Source organism: Panthera pardus, unplaced genomic scaffold (genome assembly GCF_024362965.1).
Source record: "Panthera pardus isolate Hobbes unplaced genomic scaffold, ASM2436296v1 HiC_scaffold_16, whole genome shotgun sequence".
Lineage (NCBI taxonomy): Eukaryota > Metazoa > Chordata > Mammalia > Carnivora > Felidae > Panthera > Panthera pardus.
In genome coordinates, this window is record NW_026526721.1 from 57,169,383 (window position 1) to 57,194,650 (window position 25,268).

The following is a 25,268-nucleotide window of genomic DNA, read 5'->3' on the forward strand; positions in this document are numbered from 1 at the left end:
AAACTGAGCATAGACCTAAATATATGAGCTAAAACTGTAAGACTCTTAGAAGAAAATGGAAATAAAACTTTGTGATCTTGGCTAAGGAAGCATTTCTTAAATACTGACAACAAAAACATGAACAACAAAGAAAAACTAAATAAATTAGACTTCATCAAAATTAAAAACTCTTATATTTTAAATGACAGCATCAAAAAAATGATAACACAACCCAAAGAATTAGAGAAAATATTTGTAGATCATATATCTAATAAGGGATTTGTATTAAAATACAAAAAGAAATCTTACAACTCAGTAATGAAAATACAAACAACTCAATTGAAAAATAGGCAAAGGATCTGAATAGACATGTCTTTAAATATACACATATATGTATATGTAAATAACCAATAAATACATGAGAAAATACCCAGTATCATTAGCCACCAGGGAAAGTCAAATCAAAACTGCAACAATACCACCTCATATCCACGAAGATGCCTAAAATAATAAAATTAAAAAAACAGATCATAACAAGTGTTATCAAGAATGTGGAGAAATTGTAACCCTCATACATTGCTGGTAGAATTATAAAAGGGTACAGTCATTTTGGAGAACTGTTCCTCAAAAGGTTAAAGATATGGTTGCCCTAGAACCCAGCAATTCCACTCCAAGTTACATAACAAAGAAAAATGATAACATATGTCCATGAAATAACTTATACACAAATGTTCACAAACAGCATTATTCAAAATCATCACAAAGTTGAAACGATCCAAATGTTTATCAGTTAATAAATAGACAAACAAATGTGGTATATCCATGCAATGGAATACTATTCAGCCATTAAAGTGACTGATAAGTACTGCAACAGGAATAAATCTTAAAAAGACTATGCCATGTGAAGGAAGCCACACAGAAAATACCACATACTGTATTATTTCATTTATATGAAGTGTCCAGAATAGCTAATCCATAGAGACAAAAGTAGACTAGTTAACTGCCAGGAATTAGAAGGGGAAGGAGTGGGTAGTAACTAAAGACACAGGGTTTCTTTTAGTGCAATACAAGTATTCTGCAAGCAAATATTGTAGGGTGACACAATTCTGTGAATATACTAAAATTCCTTGAACTGCACACTTTAAAAGGATGAATTTTATGATCTCAAAATTATATATCAATTAAAGTGTTTTAAAAAAATCCGAGTATCTCAGATATCAGAACCAAAATGATAACATTCGAAGGAAGAGGCTTACAGCTTAGGAGATGGGGGCATGACCCGTCTGGTTGAATGTCTATCTTTCCAAAGCCTAACTATTTAAACCATGGAAATGGTACAGAATGATAAGAAAGAAAACTATAAATGCAGGTGGAAGGCACTCAACAGGCTTGACATTATTATCTATGTGGTATAGAGCCCATGAAAAAGTTCTAGCCAGCATGTGACCTGACTTCATGAACATCATGAGGATAAATCATTAATAAAATAGACTGTCAAGCATACTACAACATGTTGGAAAGCAATATAAAGAAATGAAAATACATGTCCCTGGCTTTAAAATTCTTCAATAACAACGAGAAAAAGTGCAACCATAGTGAAAATTTAAAACGAAAAAGGTTTCTTTTCAATAATATAAATCATAGAGAGGAGAGATCAGTAGAAATTGGAATGAACAACCTTTTAAAAACCACACAGAACACATGGAATTCAAACTAGGCCTTAAAAAGTGAATGGAATTTAGATAAACTGAGGAGAGGAATTAGAGGTCAAGGAATTAGGAGGTCAAGTGCCTATCCCAAACTACAACAAATTTGGATATAGTCATGCACAAAGTCAATTTCTTACCTCCAACCTTACCCCATTGAAAATGAGAAGGTCGCCAGAGTAATATTACTAAAACATCATTACTTGACTTTGGCATTTGGTAATTGTTGTCTCCATTATAAAGTTCACTTATAATCTGTAATCATATGTAATATGATTTCATATTAATCTGTAAGATTTCCTATTAATCTGTTCATAATCTGTAATCACTTATGATCTGTAATCATACCCAGCTCTTTAAAGACAGCCATCTTTTCAACTTCCAATTTTCATCTTTTAACTCCCCCCAACAAACCTTGCTCCCAGCCCATACCCCAGCCAACCCTCTTTCCAGGAACACTCAAATAAAATACTCATCAAACTCCAAATATGATTTTCTTTCATATGCCTGTCACTGCCTTTATGTTCATTTTTACCCATCTAAAATACTCTGCCCATCAATGTGCTGCTTATTCTCTAATGCCAAGTTCAGTTAACACCTTAAGTCTTCCTGAGCCTCCCTCTATTTGCTCTTGCTCAGATAAGTAACAGGCCTCTCAAATCATTTCCTGCAAACTGCTTTGCTGTTTCTTCTTCACCTTCCTTCACTTTATCTCCCATACTTACTGTTGGAGTATCCAGCAGCTCAGATCTTTGACCTCTTCTCCCTTAGTAATATAAATAGCATGTTGGAAGATGACAAGAATATAATTTGTTGCCTCAACTGCCTTCAGGTCCTTACTAAATGATGCACTATTTTAAAACTGCAATTCTAATGTGCAGCCTCAACACTCCATATTCAAACATCCTATTTATTTTTTCTCCATAACACTTATTGCTTTCTAACATACTATATGTTTGACCTATTTATGGTTCATTATCTGTCTTGCCCATGAGAAAGTAATTTCATTTGGCAATTATACCTCAATAAAGCAAATAAAGAAAGGAAAGGAAGGAAGGAAGGAAGGAAGGAAGGAAGGAAGGAAGGGGAGGAGAAGAGAGGAAAGGAAAGGAAAGGAAAGGAAAGGAAAGGAAAGGAAAGGAAAGGAAAGGAAAGGAAAGGAAAAGCAAGGAAAGGCAAGGAAAGGCAAGGAAAGGAAAAGGGAGAGAGGGAGGAAGGGGAGGAAGAAGGAAGGAAGGAAGGAAGGAAGGAAGGAAGGAAGGAAGGAAGGAAAAGAGAGAAAGAAAAAAACAGAGAAAGGCAGGCAAGAAGGAAGGATAGAAAGAAGAAGGAAAGGAAGGAAGGGAGAGAGGAAAGGAGGAAGTTTCCAAAAGGGTAGGGGTTTTGCCTGTTTTGTTGACTATTGTATCCCTAGCATTAAAATATTGCCTGGCACATAGAAAATACTCAATGATTTTATGTTACAAAGCACATATGTTATAAAAGTCGATTTCCTAATGTGAGTTGAACTCACTCTCTTGGGATACAATAGGAAAGTATACATCATTTTCATCAACATTTCACTTTAATGCGTCCTCATATTCCTAACTTCCATGTTTTCCCAGGAGAGAAACAAAATGTTATTCTGTATTTCAGTTGATAACTTTTATATTTTCAATGTGGGTAACTTGCAAATAAAGGAAATTTAACTTAATATCTTCATTTGCTCATTATGTAATTGACTTTACACCAATAATGCAAAGAATAATTTGATATAAGGTTAATAAATTTATAATTTATGTAAATTGTATTTATACACTGCCACTAAGTTGACCACAGAAAATCCTACAGAACTAAGAAACCAAAGGAACAATAGCCAGATAGATACCTGACAGAGTTAATGGTGAGTTAGATTCAGCCCCATAAATAACAACTAAGGACAAGATAGTTGGCTAATGGAACCAAAGCATTACCTTTACTACTACTGAAAGCTTGAGTGAAGGTACAGGGCAACAACGGACTTCCTAACTGTGAACTGCAGGCTTGGGCAGACTAACCCCACACAGTTACCAGCAGCACTGGATAACCAGCCAGACTTGAATATTCAAGAGCCTCCCAGTGAAAGACACTCTACCTGGCAAAGCCTGGAGGAGCAACCCTCCCTCCGCACACCTTCGGGAGCCAGCACTCTCAAGATGAAAATGGAGCAGAACAGGGCATGTCCGGTTCCTCCCCTCCCTCAAATCCACCAATAAAATGAATTCCTTCCTTCTTTCTGGGGGAGGAGCCAATGAGGAGGGCGGGTACAGAATAACGGAAGTATTAAGAAGAAACGCTTCCTCTGAGAAATTAGAGGACCAGGATGTAAGGATTCCTCCCCACAAGAGTCCTAAGCCTTACTTCTGGTAATATCAGCGCTGCCTTTACCGAGAGTATCTGGCGGAAGTTGGGGCCTCTGGCCCTATCTTTCCGATCACAGTAGCAGGTACTACGGAAGCCTCCAGTTTCCACTCTAGGCAACATTTCAGGATGAAGGGAGAAAGGTTGCTCTCATTTTCTCTCACCCCTCCTTTGGTGTACCAGGAGGGGTAGGTACATACATTTTGGACTCTTTAGGCACCAAGGTAAAATCAACTGACCCTTCTCAGTGGAAATAAGGTAACTCCCAATATCCAAAAAGCAACTGTTAATTTTCATATTTATTGCAGTAACGTACAAAGAGTTTAAAGTCTTAAAATGGAAACGACTCCCTGTTTCCAACCTATCCTGCTACCAAAAACAGTCACTTACAACATTGGCGCTCTTTTTCTAATATGTTATGTATTGATTTATCACTTTAGACATTAGTTCTTAACTTCCTCATATATGGAGACACTGGCAGTCTTACCCTGCTTTTTCTTTCCCCATCCCACAAAATAAAAAAATATCAAAAACTTTTTATTAAGTCAGTATTTAGTATCTCCATTAATGTTTTCGGCAGACCACGTGCTATTACCTTTTTTAACCAAATTTCATTTGTCTACAGTGTGTATACACCTTAGAAACAAAATCAAATTTCATTTTCCCCTAGAATTAACAATTTCTTTTTTTTAAACACTTCTAAGTTTTCTTTATTACCCATTGCTAATTTTTCCCACCGCTTCCAACAGCTGCTATTTCACTTGTCCACATGCTTACGCCTCTTTTTTTCAAGATACCTGTCAGGTCTCTGCTTTTCCTGAAGTCACTCTAACCCGTCTTAACTTGTTGCTCTCCAAGCTCGCTGTACACCTCTGATCCTGGCACTTGCATTGGCCATCATCTGGGGAACCGCCTTCAACTCTCTCTAGTGTTAGATCTGCTCTTTCCAGATTCCATGGCTTCCTCTTTTGCTAGAATTAACTCCTCATTTTAGAGTAACTACCTAAAACTTAGAGAATGGGAAGGAAACGTTTTTAGACCTTACTTGCTTGAAAGTGACACCCTATTGTTCTCTCAACTTCTTTATAATTTGTTTATGGACAAACCGTGAGGGTTGAAAATCATTTTCATCACAGTTTTCAAGATATTCCTCCTTCAGATGGCTGTTGAAAATCTGATGTTATTCTTACTCCCAATAATTTGTAAGTTACCTGTTTGTTTTCTTTTGTAGAGACTTTTAGAATTTTCTCATGATCTTGGTGATCTGAATTTCATGAGGCAATACTTTGGTCTGAGTGTATCTTACTTGTTACTATCTTATTTTTCTTTTAGCTAATTATCCAGGTCTCTTGAAAGTCACTTTCAATCTGGAGATTCATAGCCTTCATTCATGGACATGGTCTTGTATTATTTTGTTATGAATTTTTCTTCCCATTTTCTTTTACTTTCGTATACTTTCGTTTGGGATCATTTATTATTTAAACATTAAAACTACTGTGTACCAAAAACCATACAACCTAGGAATAAACCTAACAAAAGAGGTGAAAAATCTGGACACTGAAAACTATAGAAAGCTTATGAAAGAAATTGAAGAAGACACACACACAAAAAAGGAAAAATATTCCATGCTCATGGATTGGAAGAACAAATATTATTAAAGTGTTGATACTATGCAAAGCAATCTATACATTCAATGCAATCTCTATCAAAATAACACTAGCATTCTTCACAGACAATCAATCCTAAAATTTGTATGGAACCAGAAAAGACCCCAAATAGCCAAAGCAATCTTGAAAAAGAAAACAAAAGATGGAGGCATCACAATCCCAGACTTAAGATGTATTACAAAGCTGTAATCATCACAACAGTGTGGTATTGGCACAAAACCAGACACTCAGATCAGTGAAACAGAATAGAGAACGCAGAAATGGACCCACAAATACATGTGCCCAACTAATCTTTGATAGAGCAGGAAAGAATATCCAATGGAATAAAGGTAGTCTCTTCAGCAAGTGGTGCTGGGAAAACTGGACAGCAACATGCAGAAAAATGAACCTGGACCACTTTCTTACACCATACAAAAATAAACTTAAATGGATGAAAAACCTAAATGTAAGACAGGAAGCCATCAAAATCCCAGAGGAGAAACCAGACAAAAACCTATTTGACCTCAGCCACAGCAACTTCTTACTCCATATGTTTCCAGAGGCAAGGGAAACAAAAGCAAAAATGAACTATTGGGACCTCATCAAAATAAAAACTTCTGCACACCAAAGGAAACAATCAGCAAACCAAAGGAATGGGAGAAGATATTTGCAAATGACATATCAGATAAAGGGTTAGTATCCAAAATCTATGAAGAACTTATCAAACTCAACACCCAAAAAACAAATAATCCACTGAAAAAATGGGCAAAAGACATGAACAGACACTTCTCCAAAGAAGACATCCAGATGGCTAAAAGACACGTGAGAGAACGCTCAACATCAGTCATCATCAGGCAAACACAAATTAAAACCACAATGAGATACTATCTCACACCAGTCAGAATGGCTAACGTTAACAACTCAAGCAACAACAGATGTTGGCGAGGATGCGGAGAAAGAGGATCTCTTTTGCACTACTGGTGGGAATGCAAACTGGTGCAGCCACTCTGGAAAACAGTATGGAAGTTCCTCAAAAAATTAAAAATTGAACTACCCTATGACCCAGCAATTGCACTACTAGGTATTTATCCAAGGGATACAGGTGTGCTGTTTCAAAGGGGCACATGGACCCCAATATTTACAGTAGTGCTATCAACAAGAGCCAAAGTATGGAAAGAGCCCAAATGTCCATCAATGGATGAATGGATAAAGAAGTGGTATATATATATGTGTATATATATATATATATATATATATATATATATATACACACACACAATGGAGTATTGCTTGGCAATCAAAAAGAATGAAATCTTGCCCTTTGCAACTATGTGGATGGAACTAGAGGGTATTATGGTAAGCAAAATTAGTTAGAGAAAGACAGATATCACATGACTTCACTCATATGAGGACTTTCAGACACAAAAAAGATGAACACAGGGAAGGGAAGCAAAAATAATATAAAAAACAAGGAGGGGGACAAAACATAGGAGAGTTAAATGCAGAGCACCAACTGAGAGTTGCTGGAGGAGTTGTGGGTGGGGGGATGACCCAAATGGGTCAGGGATAACAAGGAAGACATTTGTCAGGATGTATAGAGTACCTTATGTAGAGTACCTTATGTATAGTACCTTTCATTTCCTCTGGAGGTGGCATCAGGGTGGGCATATGCTGCATGGGGTAAGGGGGGTACCTAGATGACTGTCTAATCCTAATTTGTATCTTAACCCAATTCATTAGTTTTTAGTCTCCATTACTCCTCATCACTCAGGCTATATAACAAAATACCATAGACTGAGTGGCTTATTAACAGCAGAAATGTATTGCTCACAGTTCCGGAGGCTGGGCACCAGCATGGGTTCTGGAGGCCGAGTACTAGAATGGTTGGATTCTGGTAACAGTCCTCTTCCAGATTGCAGGATGCAGGTTGCAGACTTCTCATTGTATCCTCACATGGTGGAAGAGACAAAGGAATTTCTAGGGCCTTTTTCATAAGGGCACTAATCCCATTCATTACAGTTTCACCCTCATGATTTGATCACCTCCCAGAGGCCCTGCCTCCTAATACCATGACCTTGGGGGTTAGGATTTCAACAGATGAATTTGGGGAGTGGGGACACAGACATTCAGACCATAATACCCCTCCTCTGATTAATTGTTACCTCTAATGCCTGAGCCTTTCCACTGTTTGACAAATGAATAGGTTTGCACTTTGTTACCTCCCTTTGCTTGCTTTTAAGATTCATCCTCCCCTACACTATTAAATGTTTCTTCCATGCACTTGCTATATTTCCCCAATTTTTATCTTTCTAGTCCACTGCTATCTTCTCTCCCATTCTCATTACCTTGTATTGTATAAATCAGTACCTTTTTTATTCCTTCCTGTAATTTTGCTGGAAATTTGGGAGAAAGTGGAGAGATGAACACATTTGTTCAATCAGCCATGTTTACCTGACAGGTTTCAGTGAATTTTAAAGTGCATCTACAATGCTAGTCATAGGGGAGTATATCAAGCAGTAAAGGATTTGGTGTCTGCCCTAAAAATTGTAAGAATTCAATTGCATTTTGAGGTAATAGTTCAGCAATAGCCACAAGGCAGTAAAAATTAATGGTATAGACAAGAAGTAATGTGGTCATTTAGATGAAGGATTAAGTGATATGTGACCTTGATCTTGATCAACAGAATACCCTTCTCCTGGGTATTTAAGGAGAAGAGAGATTGTGTCACAGGCTAAGGGAACTTAAGAGCTACATGTCTTAAAGATTATACCAAGTTGTGATGGAATAAGAAGTCCAAATTCCAGTACATGTTTTACACTGATGGTTAAAGTCTATTTGCTCTGTTGATCTACTCCTAAAGTTCCTTCTCCTACTCATCAGCATACATAACTCCTGAAATGCTCTAATTGATTTACTGTAATAACTGGTTTACATTTTTCATGCAGACAGCATCTGAAATTATAATAATTTTAGCTAGTCCCTGCCTAGTATTCTTATCTGAAGTGTTCTGTTACTTGCTCATTCAGCTCTACAGTGTCTTATATTTTCCTTAATCTTCTGTATACAAAATAATATAATAGGTGTATTTCTGATGGCTTTCTCCCCATTCTCCCAAAGTCCCAATAAAAATCACATAAACCTATTGAATTGGTACGTATGGATACATGTGTTTCCCTAAACCAGGAAAGATATGCTTGTAGCTGTATTTGAGGAGGTAAAAAAAAAAAAAAGCCAGGAGATGCTATAGTTTGATTTTACAAAATAAAAGCATGAACAATCTTTGTAATAGTTTCAATTTTTGAAGTTTTAGGACTTGACAAAAACTTCCAGAATTTCAATAACAGCTTTCTAATATTTTATAGTCCTGCCAAGTTAAACAGCATCAGTTGTGAGATTTATCTGCAAGAGCACATGACTAATGACCTTTAAGGCAACTCGCCTCATATGTCAAACTAGAAAAAAACATGAGCTATAACTATTGAGATTAGTTGCTTTTCTTATTTTGCCCACTTATGTAACTCAATATGTGGCATAGTAGATGTAACATAAGTGCATGGAGGTGTTTTTAAGGACAGTTTTTCTCCAAAAAATGTCATTTTTGAAACTAATTATTAAGAAATTTCCAGTTTTTGGCATTTTAATCTAAAATATGTCAGTGTTTCTCAAAGTAATTGGGTTGAATTTTTCTACAAATGTGTATATTGGCTTATGTTAATCTTGGCTGAACAAACTGTTACCGTGAGATTGCACTTAAAACAACTGGTGGGATTTGTGAAAAATACATTTCAACCACTAATAATTTGCCTTAATATTACACATTTCTTCAAGCAACTCAAACGAATTTATAAGACATTTGTTTTTGTTCTAAATGTCTTATGATATTTTACAAATGCCAGACATTCCTTTTATTACAGAGAATTTTTACTCTTCCCGTAAGGAATGATTATCAATAAAATGTTACAGATAAGAAAACAGAAATATATATGGAGGTTGTATTCGCCATTCAGAAGGCTTTGTTCTAAAACAGCTAGCAACAATACTGACATTAAGTTCTGTGTTTATGATCCATGGTTATCACCAAAAGTAGGCTAGTGTCGAGGTTAACCACAGTCTACAGCATGAAAACAGAAAGAGTCTGGTATCCAGGTCGTTTACTTTCAGACTTTAGTCACACGGGCCTGAGGTTAAATACTGGTCTGCTACCTCTAAGCAGTTCTACCGAAGAAGCAGTTCACTTCTTCATTTGTTGACAGGAGTAAAGGCACCAGATCATGGCAAGTAACAAATGGAGACTATTACTAACTTCTACAACAGAAGTAGCAGTCAGTGGGTCAGGACTTGCTAGTCCCTGGTCAAAAAGCCAGGAACCTGCCTGTCTTTAAGGGGCACATTTAGGTGAAGAGACATTTTGACAGACTTCTTCAGGAGAAACGTAGCCAGTATTTTGGAATTGTGTCTGATAGGTTATCTTGTTTTCTTTTATTCTGTATATTAAAAAATGGCGTCTTTGGCCCTCCCCCTCCAGGGCGCCGCCCGGGGTCGTTCATTCCGCGCCAGGCCTGCCAGACACCTGGGTTCTCCTTCAGCTGTTCGCCAACGGGGCCAGCATGTCGGATCCTGCCGCGGAGACCATCTAGTCCTCCATCTAGGTCTGCCCCATCACGCGGCCGGATGGTGTCAGTGTGGCTGGCAGTGTCCACAGTGGAACCATCCTGAAGGTGAGGGAGGAGGCAGGGGCCATTGTCAGCACCCGGGACTGTAACAGCCGCGTGGCCGCCCTGGCCCGGATGGAGCGCACCGACTTCTGTCGCCCTTGTGCATCCGCGAGATGGTGCACTTATACGCAGGTATCACCTCCACCCCCAAGCATTCCATGAAAGTCCAGGTCAACGTGATGTCTGAAAACATCCTCACAGGTACTAAAAAGCTGACCAACAAGGCCACCCTGTGGTACGTGCCCCTGTCACTGAAGAATGTGGACAAGGTCCTGGAGGTCCTGGAGGTGCCTCCAGTCATGTATCCCCGACTGGAGCAGGAGTAGGAGGGCCGGAAGCGGTACAAGACCCAGAAGCTGGAGCACGTGCAGACCAAGTAGAGGAAGGGAGATGTCGTCCAGCCTGTCCTGAACCCAGAGCCGGACACGGTCAGCTACAGCCAGTCCAGCTTGATCCACCCGGTGGGGCCTTCCGACTGCACCCTGCACGGCTTTATGCATGGAGATGTCACCATGAAGCTCGTGGACGAGATGGCCAGGATTGTGGCCACACATCACTGCAAGACCAACATAGTCACTGCGTCTGTGGACGCCATTAACTTACACGACAAGCTCAGAAAAGAGTGCATCATTTACCATCTCTGGGCACATGACATTCACGAGCAACAGGTCCGTGAAAATCGAGGTGTTGGTGGACGCCAACCCCGTGATGGACAACTCACAGAAGCACTACCGGGCTGCCAGTGCCTTCTTCACCTACTTGTGCCTGAGCCAGGAGAACAAGTCACTGCTGGTACCCTAGCTCGTGCCCGAGACCAGGGACGAGAAGAAGCGTTTTGAGCAAGGCAAAGGGCAGTACCTGCAGATGAAGGCAAAACGACAGGGCCCGGCAGAGCCCCAGCCCTAGGCGCCTGGTCCCAAGTCGGGTCTGCGGTGGCCCCAGTGTCTAGTCACTTCAAATTTACCCCCTTGGCCAAAAACCCAATCCACATTGTGAGCTGGTGTTGTGTGAAGCGTTCGTCTTGCAGTGGTAACCTGTGCTCTCTCCTGAAAACCTGCACACCAAAGCTTCATTTATACCACTCCAGTGTCGTCCCTCCCGCCGGAGAGACTCCCGAGGGAATGCTTGCTTGCACGATGCACAATGTGTACAGAATCCAGCATCACTAATAAACCTGCTGTTTGGCTGGGGGGAACAAATGGCTGTTTGCATTGTTATTAAAAATACGGAGCTAATAATAAATCATAACAAACCTTCAAACTTGTTTTACTTCAAGTAACAAGTTTTCTGCCTTTCTGAGGATGCGCATCATGTAAAAAATGTTAAGCATTTTGGACATGATATACCTCTATGATAGAATTTTTAAGCCATATTATGTACTTTCATGCCTTCTTAAATAGAGCACATGAAATATAATTTAAAATCTTTTTGGAGGTTGCATTTGGCTCCCACTCTTACACCCATTGCAGTACATTTAACTCCACAGAGACAGCACTGGGACAAGTGAGAGCCAGACCAGCACTAGGTGACTCTGTGCCTCCCTAAGGAAAATAACTTAATATGGGCAAAGGAGATCCTAAGAAGCCAACAGGCAAAATGTCATCGTATGCATTCTTTGTGCAAACTTGCCTAGAGGAGCACAAGAAGCACCCAGATGCTCCAGTTGGCTTCTGAGAGTTTTTTGAGAAGTGCTCAGAGAGGTGCAAGACCAGGTCTGCTAAAGAGAAAGGAAAATTTGAAGACATGGCAAAGGCGGACAAGGCCCATTATGAAAGAGAAATGAAAACTTATATCCCCCCTAAAGGGGAAACAAAAAAGAAGTTTAAGGATCCCATTGCTCCCAAGAGATTTCCTTCAGCCTTTTTCTTGTTTTGTTCTGAGTATTGCCCCCAAATCAAAGGAGAACACTCTGGCCTATCCATTGGTGATGTTGCAAAGAAACTGGGAGAGATGTGGAATAACTCTGCCGCAGATGATGAGCAGCCTTATGAAAAGAAGGCTAAGGATATTGCTGCATACTGAGCTAAAGAAAAGCCTGAGGCTACAAAGGGAGTTGTCAAGCCAAAAAAAGCAAAAAAAAAGAAGAAAAAGGAGGAGGACCAGGAAGATGAAGACAATGATGGTGAATAAGTTGGTTCTAGAGCAGTTTTTTTTTCTTGTCTATAAAGCATTTAACCCCCCCTGTGCACAGCTCCTTTTAAAGAAAAAAAAAAATTAAAATGTAAGGCTATGTAAGATTTGTTTTTTAAGTTGTACCGTGTCTTTTTTTTTTTTTTTTTTTTTTTTTTTTTTTTTTTTTTTGTATAGCTAACACACTGTGGAATGTGTCTTTAGATAGCCCTGTCCTGGTAGTATTGTCAAAAGTCACTAACCTTGCCTGGTACAGTATGCAGGTTGTAAATTAGCATGGGAATTTAAAGCAGGTTCTTGTTAGTGCACAGCACAAATTAGTTATATATGGGGATGGTAGTTTTTTCATCTTCAGTTGTCTCTGATGCAGCTTATGTGAAATAATTATTGTTCTGTTAACTGAATACTACTATGTAATGGCAAAAAAAAAAGTTGTAGCTGTTTTGTTGACATTCTGAATGCTTCTAAGTAAATACAATTTTTAATTAAAAAATAAAATATTTTTAATGATCTATGGTCCTCTCTGTGAGTAATGGATCATGCTCTATTCGTTCTTTCAATAAGCATTTATTGGGTACCTCGATGAGAGGAAAACTCCTTTTCTTGATGAACTTACACTATGATATGAGAGATAGACAAGAGAATTAAAACTTATAAAGCAACTTTATAATAACTATGCTATAGTCATAGATAGCCACAAGGTATTGTAAGAGCTCAGAAATGGAGCACCTAATTCAAAGCCAGGATGTGTGCTTTGGGAGAGGGGATGGGAGAAGTTTCCCCAAAACAGGTGATTTCTAAAGATAAAGAGAAGTTAGCCAGCTAGAAGAAAGGGAAGAGCATGGAGAATTTTAAGAACTCAAAGAAGTTGTTTTGTCACTACACTGGGTTAAGGTGGCAGAACTGTAAGACATTTAATGATGGAGAGGTAGACATAAACCAGATAATAAGAATTTTGAATGCCAAGATTAAGAGTTTGACATTTATTATGAAGGTTATTTGGAGCCATTGGAGATTTTAAGTTTAAGTGACTATGTAATTAGCAGACAAAATAGACATGAGGACAAGAAATATTGGGGCACCTGGGTGGCTCAGTCAGTTAGGCGCCTGACTTTGGCTCAGGTCATGATCTCATGGTTCGTGAGTTCAAGCCCCACATCAGGATGTCTGCTGTCAATACAGGGCCTGCTTCATATCCTTTATCATCTTGCTCTCTTCCCCTCCCTTGCTTATACTCTCTCCCTCTCTCTCTCTCTCTCTCTTTATCTCTACCTTTATCTCTCAAAAATAAACATTAAAAAAAGAAATATTACCACAGGTATAGATGGACATGTCATAGTTTAAAAACAAATCAATTTGTTAAAAAAACACAACAGTCATTAATGCGTATGCACCTATTAACATAGGTTCAAAATACACAAAGCAAAAACTGAATGAAATAGAAATAGAGTAGAGAATGAGATCCTTAAAATTTCTCCTTAAGTCTTTGATAGTACAAATAGTTGGAAAGAAAATAAGCATGTGCAAGATTTAAACAGTAGTTACCAACTTAAATTAATTGATTTTATAAAATACTGCATCCAACAATGGGAAAATATACATTCTTTACAAATCCACATAGAAAGTTCACCAAGACAGAGCATATGCTGGACCTGTAGCCTGCCAGTTTTCGAGGATGCTGGCAGAAGACCTAACACTCCAGGATCAGAGATAAAGGACCTTATTACTCGTGGCAATAGTTATAGCCAGATTTTCAGCATTAGTGTCAGTTCACTGAGCACCAGTTCCCACAGAATGACACAAAAAGTGTCAGATGCTAACTGAACACACAATAGAGTCCAGTACAGGAGAGGAATCCCAACTTTAGGGAACCCAAATATTTTAATATTAGACAGTGAGCCTGCCTGACCTTTGCCTACGAGGGAAACATGATATTTATTATATTTATAATAATAGGCAATAAACGAGCCTCCCTTTATTCTGGAGGGAGACATTATTTCTGTTTTTTAAGACTATTTTCTATATAAATATCTTTGAAAAAGTAATCCAGAGCAAAGATCATTAGTACCTCTGCTCACAAGACATGAGAATTTACAAGAGATCTACAGAGATGTGTTTTTTAACAATAGTATTGGCATAAAGAAAGGCAAATAAATTAATGTAATAGAATATGCCATCAATAAAGAGATACACACGTTTGAGCAACTGCTTTCCATAAAGGTACCAAACAATTCAGTGGGGGCAGAAAAGTCTTCCAACAGATCTGGGTAACTATATGAAAAAAATAAATGGACCTTTTCGCCTATGTCGCACAATACACAATGATTAATTGGAGATGGATTTCTGACCTAAATGTAAAAGCTAAACTTCCAATGAAAATATATGAGAAATTCTTCATGACTATGAAGTAAGCAACAATTTCTCAGGACACAGAAAGCACCAGCCATACAAGAAATTTTGGTGATTGGACTTCATAATTAAAACCTCTGTTCATCCAAAGACACAATTTAAGAAAATGATTAAGCAGAACATAGATTGAGAAAATATTTTCAACAAATATATCTGATAAAGGACTTGTATGAACAGAAAAGCTAGATTGCACATAGATAAGGAAATTTGAGAGGGGTACATTGGAAGGACAAGGGGCAAGAGAGAAGAGAGTACTGTATGAATGCTTGAAGCCTTGAGTCACCAGGTGTAGACTGGATAGGAGAAGAAAGTAAGAAAGTGGACTTTATATAATAGAAGACAATTAAGCAGTTATTGGGCTAAAGTTTTTGGACTCTATTTGTAGAAGCAAACATAGATGCAAGAAGAAAAAGAAGTAGAGGAAAAGAAGACAATAACAAAACAAAGCACACCTTAGAATTTAACATCTCAGATATACAGCAGATCTGGGAAACAATGAGATGATATAGATCCACTACCAAGGCACAAGTCAGCCCCTGACAAGGGGCTGCTGAAAAGTAGCAAAGTAATAATGAGGTAGGGATAGTGAATGGACGATGTCAAGCACTGACAAAGAGCCAACGAGCCAGGTACCAAAGCTTTCTATGATTGTGCAATCATCAGAAATTCAGCAGTTGAGGATTACTAGAGAAGAGTGAGGGTAGCCAGTTGGTAATAGCAATAATGGACACTTATTATATAGTATGCATTGTTAGGCATTTTCATATTCAGTTTTCACAATACCCCTATGATAGTATTCCCTCATCCTCATTCACAGATGATCAAAATCATTCACAGATGATTAAACTGAAATCATAGAGCCTAAGTAATTCATCCCAGGTTATAGAATTTGTCAATGGCAGGGCTGGATTCAAAACTGTGTCTCTTTGACTACAGAGTTAGTGTCCTTTATACCACATCATGCTAATAGCTAGATAGCCTAGGATCTAAGTGAGAAGGAATGTGAAGGAGTGGTGGTGCTGGTTATAAGGAGGTTAGATGGTCAAAAATGTGGACAATCCACTTCTAACCCATAGGAGACCAGAGTAGGACCATACTACCTACCACTGAAAGAGGTCTGAAGAGATCTTCTATCCTCAAAGAAGAGCAAAGTATTGTTAACTAGGTTGATGAAATGTTCTTTAAAGACATTGGGTGTGTAAGGGAGATTTTTGTGATTCATAGGGCATACAATAGACCATTTAAGGAGCTGTTATTCCAAACCTAAACTGAAATTTTTGAAAAATTAGGTCTTTTATTTATAAATTTTTTTTTTTAATTCTTTTCCCTTTGTCTTCAAGTTCATAGTTCCTACTTCTCACAGTTGCTGATGTCTTTGAATGGAGAAGCAACTCTCCCTTCTCCTAATGTGATTCTTCTAACCTTGAAGATGGTCATAAACCTGATAGCCAAGCTTATTAAAATCATATATAAAACTTAATAAAATTATGTCCTACATAAGAGCAAATTGACTTTGAAGGAGGACCTGGGAGACCTTCTACATGAGGAATGAGAACTTTTGTTCTTGTGATCTATTTCGGTTTTATTTTTGGTTTCAAGCTATGTTCTGAAGGGTTAAGGTTGCTGGTTAACTAAATGCCAGATAGGTAATGTGTTACTGAACATTAGCAGTATAATCAAACTACTAAATGCAATTTATTTAAACATTATTTAACCAACCTTAGTAAGTTGTAAACTAATGATATTTAGCCAAACATTTTCAATTCTGAGGCCTTCTTTTTGGTCTCTATATTTGTTCATTATTTGGAAGGCAAACTAAAATATCTTTCAAAATCCAAAATCTAAATCTAAATTCAAACAAAGTGAATTTCTTTGGGGGAACTGCTGACAATGTCATTAGATCTTTGAGTTGAGCTTGGAGGTATTTTTTACACTGTATTGAAAATGGTGGTATCATAATTTATAAGAAGAGAATAGACTCGGAATGAGGTCTAAGAAGGAACATAGGAGATTTATTAAACTTTAGGTCCACATATCTTGTGGCAATTTCTGAAGAACCTAACTACTTTCTAATTTTCTAAAGTATTTTTTTTCTCCATAACACAGACTATCATTAGACCGTGTTAGGTTACAGAATGAAAAGTCTATTGGTCTAAACTAACGTCTTTGGGAAAGCTTATAGGAGACATATTTCTGTGATATTTAGATTTTCTATAATGAACATGTATAACTCATGCTCAGAAAAAAAAAAAGAAAGAAAGCTCAATAAAAATGCAAAAAAAGAGACCTAAGAAAAACTGTAAGCAGAATTTGGTAGATGTTCGAAATACATTGGAATAAAATTGAATTCTCCCAATTCAGAAAGTGTGTAACAAACTAATTCTTGAAGCAAACAGTCTTTGTCACAAGGGCTAGCTCTAAACTACTACGTGGGCCCCCAGCAAATTGATCCAAGTGCCTGCTACATTCTTCCACAAATTAATACAATAAAAGGAAGATCCAGGACCATCTTAAAAAGAAAAAAACCAAAATGACATTAAAAAGATCTTCTGTGCCCTCAGGAGGACATGAAAAAGACATAATCCCACCCACTTTTGTTTTGCAAAAGCTTATATCTGAAGATAGGAAGACAGATAGCAGGAACCCATGCCATGGGCTTTTCTCTCTTTTATCCCTCTTACTGTTTACTGGAATACTGACATATCCTCAGATTCCTACACTACAGTTCTAACATAGGTAGCAATTGCCTTTATTTTTAGGATCATCATCACCTACAAACAAAAGAAATGTTACAACTGGCTTATATTATCTTTTTTTTCACCTCCTCCAGAATATGAAGGGAATTGAGATGAGATTAAGGCTTTTTTTTTCTACTTTTCATATTACAGGCATATGTTACAGTTTGTAAACAAACCAAATTGTTAAATTATTTTAACTCATTATTTAGGTAGAAAACAGTTGTTGTTTTTAGGTATTTGTTGCTTTTTTAAGAAAAATTATATCTGTACAAATTCGAGGTAATCGTGAATTCCAAGTTTGATTCAGTCATCAACATATTATTTGAAATTTTGAGGAACAGTATGAGTAAATGTTACTTTTTTGTCTCTTCTGAATATGTGTTGTATTTAAATTTGAAGTTTAAATCTTGAGCAATTCATGTGTGAAGTGATGGAAATTATATTGTAATCAACATATTTGAGCCTGTTTCCTAATTGCACAATTATGTTCACATGCAGAATATAGAAGGCCTTCCAAGAAGTAAATTTGACCTTGGAAAATGAATTGTATCTTCAACTATTCTATAGCCTCTTGTGAATGTTTACAGAACTCATAGAAGAATTCCTAGAGAATGTGCTGGAGAATCTAGGGAAATATTGTTTTTAAAAACTAACCTTAACATTTAACATCATCGATGTTGCATTGATTTTCCTAGCAGAAGTTTCATAAAGCCAAATTGCCTGTACATGTTTTCCAGCGTGTGATAGTTGAAAAAAAATATTCCACTGGGAACAATGGTAAATGAATTTTCCTATAATTCACCCTGGCTATAGCCACTTAGTCTGGCTGCGCTGGCATGAATAGTGGTGCAAGGACCAACAGGTGGATCCAAAATCAAACCACAACAGCCACAGCAACGAGCAGGAGCAGACACAGGACTCCCAATATTAGATTCTTCCCTTCATGTGGGCAGAACAAATAACCACTCACAAAGTTTGATTTGGGATTCTAGAATGTCACAGTTTATGATAGCACTGAGGACCAAGGACAGTCCTGCACCTCCTAGTCACCTGCACCACTTGAGCCACTCTTTGGGAAGGCTCTCACTGCTCTGTGGCTGCCAACAATGGAGCCATGGAAAATCTCAAACACTCATTCTCCTAAGATCAAAGTGTTGAGCCAGGTGTAAGGCAAGAAAGATTGAAAAGGTAGACTGTCAAGTATATGCTTTCTCAACCCTTTTACAACCCATGTCAAAGTCCTGTTTGAGCTTCATTTTTATCATCTCAAGGCACATGTCTTCATATTCTTCCAGTGGTGGGTTTATGCTTTGATGTGAGGCCTTCAGGGCCAGGGAGGCATGTTGGCTTTTCTCAGTGTTCCTGTTCCATCCCTCAGGTTTCATCAGTCCGTGCGTGCCTGTGCCTCCAAGAGCATTTCTCTCTAAGCTCTTTCTTACCTCTCTGTCAGCAGTAGACTATTGCTGCTTATTATTTGATGCTAGGCTCCCACTGGAGACTGGAGGTGGTTCTTGATTCTCCTAGTCCAGCCCCAGTGTCAGGCAGAGTCTGTGCACCTGGACCTTGGGGTGGGCCCTTTCCCTGTTCCTGCCTCTATCCCCATGACAACCAGACATCTCCTTATTTCTGAGGATCCAAGGACAGCTCTCTCTGGTCTTCTGCCCTGACCAATCTTTCTTGTGAGCATCCAGGGTAAGGTCATGGAAAAGAGTGTGCAAATCAGCGAGAACTTCCCTTGTGAATGGGGCTTTCAATTGTTCTAAACTGCCATCATAGCCCACCCTTGGCCCATGGGAATTTGTTGACATTTTAACTAATTTCTTCTCACCTGCTTACACAAAGTCCATGTCTTCATCCCAGGCTCTGCTAAAGGTGAAGGAGTTTGTGTGTCCTATCTCTCCTTGGAAGGGTTTGTTGCTCTTTGAGATTCAGTTCAGGGCAGCCAGCTGCCTTGCAACTTCAGTTGTCTGAAGTTTAAATTTAAGAAAAGATATACTTTTTAAGACTGTCCGGGTTATTCCTGTTGTTAGTATGGGGGGGGCAGGGTGACATTTTGTGTGGTTTTCTATGTCCTAAACAAAAGTGGAAACTCCAGTTTCTCATTATTGCCTAAAAAAAAAAAAAAAAAAAAAAATCCTTAAAACTTTCTTAAATTAAAAAAAAAAGTAATAGTCTCAGTGAGTGGAAAGAAAATGAGGACCAACAGTGCCTTTACCTACAGCAGTTCTTCTGGCTTTCTCCTCCAAGGGTTGGGTAGGGGGAGAGATTGTTATTTTAGGCCAGATAATCTGGCTGGTGAGCTAGGAGAGAAGGGTATAGAAAATGTTCCCCGACGCTTTCCATACTCAGGGCTGTAGATCTCAGGGTCCTGATCTCTCAGTGTTCTGGACTGAATGTTTTTGTCCCCCTGAAATTCATGTGTTGAAGCTCTAACCTCAATGTGATAGTATTTACAAATGGGTCCTTTGGGAGGTAATTGGGGTTAGATGGGGTCTTATAGGTAGGGCTCTGACGATGGGATTAGCACTGTTATAAGAAGAAATGCCAGAGGGCTTGCTCCCTCCACTTCAAGCACACAATGAAGAGGTCCTACGAGTGCACAGCTAGATGGCAACCACCTGCAACCCAAGAGAAAAGGATTTAGAATGAAACCTACCTCACCAGCACCTTGATCTTACATTTTCCAGCCCAGAACTGGGAGAAATAAATGTCTGTTGTTTAAACTACAGAGTCTATCATATTTTGTTATAATATTCTGAGCTGAATCATCTAGTACTGAGCTTTCAAGAATCATCTGAGAGAAAGTCCATTGAAAACTATTATGGTTTGGCACTAGAGTGTGGAAATCTCTAATCTGCAGAGGTTTTAGTGATGGGGTGGCTTTTGGCATAACACCCACATAGGCTTATGTGGGTAAACCAGACCATCTAAAAGGGCTGCAAAGGATGGACCTATGTGGCTTGAAGATCCAAAGTCACTCTTGTGGGATGGTCAACAAAGAGAGCAGAAATATCTTCAAAAGACCCTGATTAAAATTACACTTCTATTTTCCCAGATAGAGCACCCTAGTAGGGACTTCTCTTTCCTGTGTCTCTCTTTTGCATACCTGAAGGACTTTTTTTTGTAAAACTGATTCATTCACTCATTTAGCAAATTTTTATTAAATGCCAGGCAGTGTCCTGGGATGTCAGAACACAAAACAGACAAAAATCCTCACCTATAGAGTGGAGTTTTCATTCTAGCAATGGGAGTCAGAAGTAAACAACGTACGTGATAAATTAGTACATGAGATAGAATAAGGAAATTTGTAGATGTTACAGAACAAAAGAAAAAGTAAGTGGAGTTAGAAGTGGTGGGGGTAGTAAGTTACAATTTTAAGTATGGTAGTCAACGATTGCTGCTCCAGTGGAAAGGTGACATTTGAGCAAAGACTTGAAGGAGGTAAGGGAGTGACCCATGCAGATAACTGGGGAAGGTCTGTTTCTGGCAGAGGGAACAGCGGGCAGAACGGCCCTGGGTAGGAACAAGCTCAATGTGTTCCAAGAATAGTACAAAGGCCAGCAAAGGGGAGAGCAGTAAGAGTGGACGTTAGAGAGGCAACGGACAGACGTGGCAGATCATGTAAGTACAAGGAGCGAGGCTTATCTAGGCATATTTCTAATCCCCATTCTGAATTGCCTTTCTCTTGGTGAATGATCCCTCTCTTATTGTATCTAGCTTTTTAAAAGAAGAAGACCCTTATAATGTTCCTCCTGGGAGTCACCAGACAGAGATCAACTTGGGAGAGACAGGCAGTAGTTCAGTTCCCCATTAGTAACACAGTAGTTACTAGAATGATTGTTACCCAATAACTGAAGCAGTTCCTGGTCTAGAGACCTTGAAATAAAGGCTTATCATTGAATTGAGCTGCTAATTTTGTAAAAATACATTACTATCATAAACAAAGAAATACAGATGATCAGGACGCCTGGGTGACTCAGTCGATTAAGCGTCCGACTTCAGCTCAGGTCATGATCTCATGCACGGTTCGTGGGTTTGAGCCCCCGTCGGGCTCTGTGGTAACAGCTCAGAGCCTGGAGCCTGCTTCGGATCTGTGACTCCCTTTCTCTCTGCCCCTCTCCTGCTCATGCTCTGTCTCTCTCTCTCTCTCTCAAAAATAAATAAACATTAAAAAAAAGTTTTTTAAATAATAAAACAAAGAAATACAGATGATCAATAAGCAAAATGATAAAGAAAATTCAATCTTATTAGTAATCACTCACAAGGAATTTTCTATTATCCACAAAGATGACTTCTATATAATCTAGTTTGATATACAAGTTTTCTACTACAATCTAATGCTGTCAAAGGTAGAATGGGAATGGGAATAGAATGGGAAATTCACATAGATGACAACTTTACTGGAGACCAACTTGGCAGCTCCCTCTACTGCTGTCTTCTTCATCAGTTTTCTGGCTGAACCAGCACTCACCATTCTCTCTACAAAGCACATTGACTAGTTCCTCCTGCACACTGAATGCTTGAGCCCAGAGGGCTCTCAAGTTCACCTAAGCAGTGCTGCTTTTTCAATGTTTAGTATTTGGTTTAAAATCAAAGGGACTTATCACCAAGAATTAGGCATTTTTTCCTACACTTACATCAGTTCCATTCATTATTATAATTGTTATTTAATTAACATTATATAATCTGTAAATGGAAAGTGATTTGTTTTTTCAGTGGAAACCAAGTGCATTACAAAGACTCGATGAATATAGATTTTTGAAAATGAAAAAGAAAATTGCTGTCAAATTAGATGTGGTGAGTCAAATACAAAAGAAAATTGTAAAAATCTTGAAGAGCTGCTTTTCAGGTGCTTAAGTTCTCTCTCCATTGTAAGCAAAGTGTAACTATAATCATAAGTGACTTATTCATTATAGTTATGATTTATGAAAGAAAAATGATTCAGAAATCCAGTAATTAGAATGTCCTAAAAACAGAAAACAATACAAGCAAACATTCAAACCTTTGGCCCAACCTTAAGATATTGACAAGTGAAGGTACATAAAGCAAAAAAAAAAAAAAAAAAAAGAAAGAAAGAAAAAAGAAAGAAAAGAAAAGAGGTGGGTGAGATATGTATGTATCATTTAAAATTTTTCCTGTTTTAAACAACTTCTTTCAGTTATCCTATCACTTATATTGGGCAAAAGGGCTTCTAAAGTGTATGTCAAAAATGTTACCAAAAAAAAAAAAAAATCTTGAAGCCACATGGTCACATTACCAGTCTAATAATGAGAAAGCATCAGGCAAATGCAAACTGTCTATAAGATAGCTATCTGGTATTTTTCAAAAGTGTCATGGTCACGAAAAACAATTTGGAAAAGATTAAAATGCAACATAATTGTATGGATTGGAATCTGGACTAGAAAAAAAGACATTGATGCTGTACCTCGATTTAATATGTACCACTGTTAACTTGGTCATAGTAAATGTACCTGAGTTATGTAAGATGGTAGCATCAGAGGAAGCTGGCCGAAGAGGATATAAGAACATTTTGTGCTACCTTGGCAACTCTTCTGTAAATCTAAAATTATTCAAATTAAAAACAAATTAAGGGTATGGGTAAAATACCCTTTACCCAGCTTCAGAAATTCTGCTGATAATTTGTTCCAAGGAAATAACTTAGGATGTAGGCAAAGATCTAGCCATAAGATGTTAGTACGGAATAATTTACATGTACAAAATAGATGACTGATTGAGTATAATTAAGCATTACAATCGGTGGCATATTCTACAGTTTCTAAAATATTTTACAAGTATTTTCAATGACATGGTGTAGGAGTGCTGAAGATACTGACTTCATCTTTGGCCCTCCATCTTGTTCAAGTTTGCTCAGTTACCTCTCATGGAGCTACATGTTCTGGTTCCCTCGAGGTTAATGTATACTTTAGAAATGCCCACCAAAGCCAGGATGGGAGGAGGCTTGTTTTGACCTCCTATGAATCTGTTAGAGACAGCATGAGCTTTTCCTTCTTGACGGACAGGTGGTACCACAAGATCTAATTGAAAATTAGCTGTCAATTAGGTCCCTGCAAGCCCTTTTAGGGGCATGGGAACGCTTTGGTCTCACTACGATCCCCTTCTGCATGTTCCCTCACTCTGTAAAATCTGTGGATGAAGGTCTGGATTTTGCAGAGAATAACTATGTGGCTGCCATGGAGCATCCTCTGTCTGATTCCCTCCTGTAGTGAAATACTCTGAATAAAACTCTGTGTAAACCGTATGGAGTGGCCTGCTTTGTTTCTTGGTCTCAAAGAGCTCTCTTGGTTTGGGGGATACTTTACTGTTTCTCCTCCACCCCTAACATATGGAAAATATTTATAAAATTCTATTAAGTGAAAAAAAGGATATTTAAAAATAGGTTGTTGAGTATGAACCCATTTGTATGTATGATTATATATACATTCCCATAGAAACACACACACACACACAGGAAAATCTTTGGAGGGCCAAAGATGTGTACAGGGGTGATCACTAGGTTTTGGAATCATTCCTGCTTCATTTTCCCTTAATTTTAACATATAATACATTTTAGGATCTATGTCAAATAAACTTTTTTTTTCCTTTCTTTATTCCTTTTTTTAATGCCCAGCAAAGAAGTGGAACTTTCTAATTTTTTTTCTGCTCTTTTTCTTCCTCTCTCTTCCTCCCTCCTTCTCTTTCTTTATCCCTCCATCTCCCTTCTCTTGCCTTTCCTTCCTTCCTTTCCTTCTTTCCTTTCTTCTTTCTCTTTCAAGAGAAGCTACTGCTATTATAGGTAATCTTTGAAATTGCTTGAGGGAACCATATTTGCGTAAGATTAGTGGCTTCCTAAGATATAACAATATAGGAGCTCAAAACACTTTACCCCAAGAGTCAAGATTATTGAAATTTGTTAGAATAGATTAGGATAACCCCAACAGAAGCCCAGTGACAAGAAAAGTAAAAAAAAAAAAAAAAAAAAAAAAAAAAGCCACAGAAATAAAGTCACCATGAGAGCAGAAAAAGCTAGAACCAAGTGGCATGACAGATAGAAGGGAGGTTCTGTGCATGAATCTAAAAAGCTAGAATATGATGACCTCAGGGTAATTTTACTATGGAACACCATTGTCCTAGTAGAGCACTGAGGAAGGTGGTGGGGAGAAAGACCATTCTTTGAAATCTTGAAGAGTCAATCACCAGACAATGATCTGCACTGGCTGATGCAAAAGCTCCTGGATCTTAAAGTCAATTCTAATCGTCATTCTCTTGGACATTAGCCATTCTAAATGATTACGGGACTTCTGGTTCCCTCCAGCTTTGGCTGCAACACCAGCTATAAGGTAGTGGCCCTGTATTGGAGGAGGTAGTGACTTTTTTAATGAGCAACCAACATCTGCTGGCCGTTGTGACGTCTGCCAGCTCAAGGGGTAGAGTTGCCAGGCTAAAATGCAAGATGACCAGTTAAATTTGAATTTCAGATAAACAATGAATAATATTTTAGTATAAATGTGTCCCAAATATTGCATGGGACCTACTCAGACTAAAAAAAAATGTATCATTTATCTGAAA

At 38.2% G+C, this 25,268-nt stretch overlaps 2 pseudogenes; both read left to right on the forward strand.

Annotated features, from left to right (window-relative positions):
- Positions 1-9,128: 9,128 nt before the first annotated feature.
- On the forward strand, positions 9,129-11,646 carry LOC109266270 (cytosolic acyl coenzyme A thioester hydrolase-like; annotated as a pseudogene).
- A 314-nt stretch (positions 11,647-11,960) lies between these two features.
- On the forward strand, positions 11,961-15,388 carry LOC109266271 (high mobility group protein B1-like; annotated as a pseudogene).
- The last annotated feature ends 9,880 nt before the right edge of the window (positions 15,389-25,268 follow it).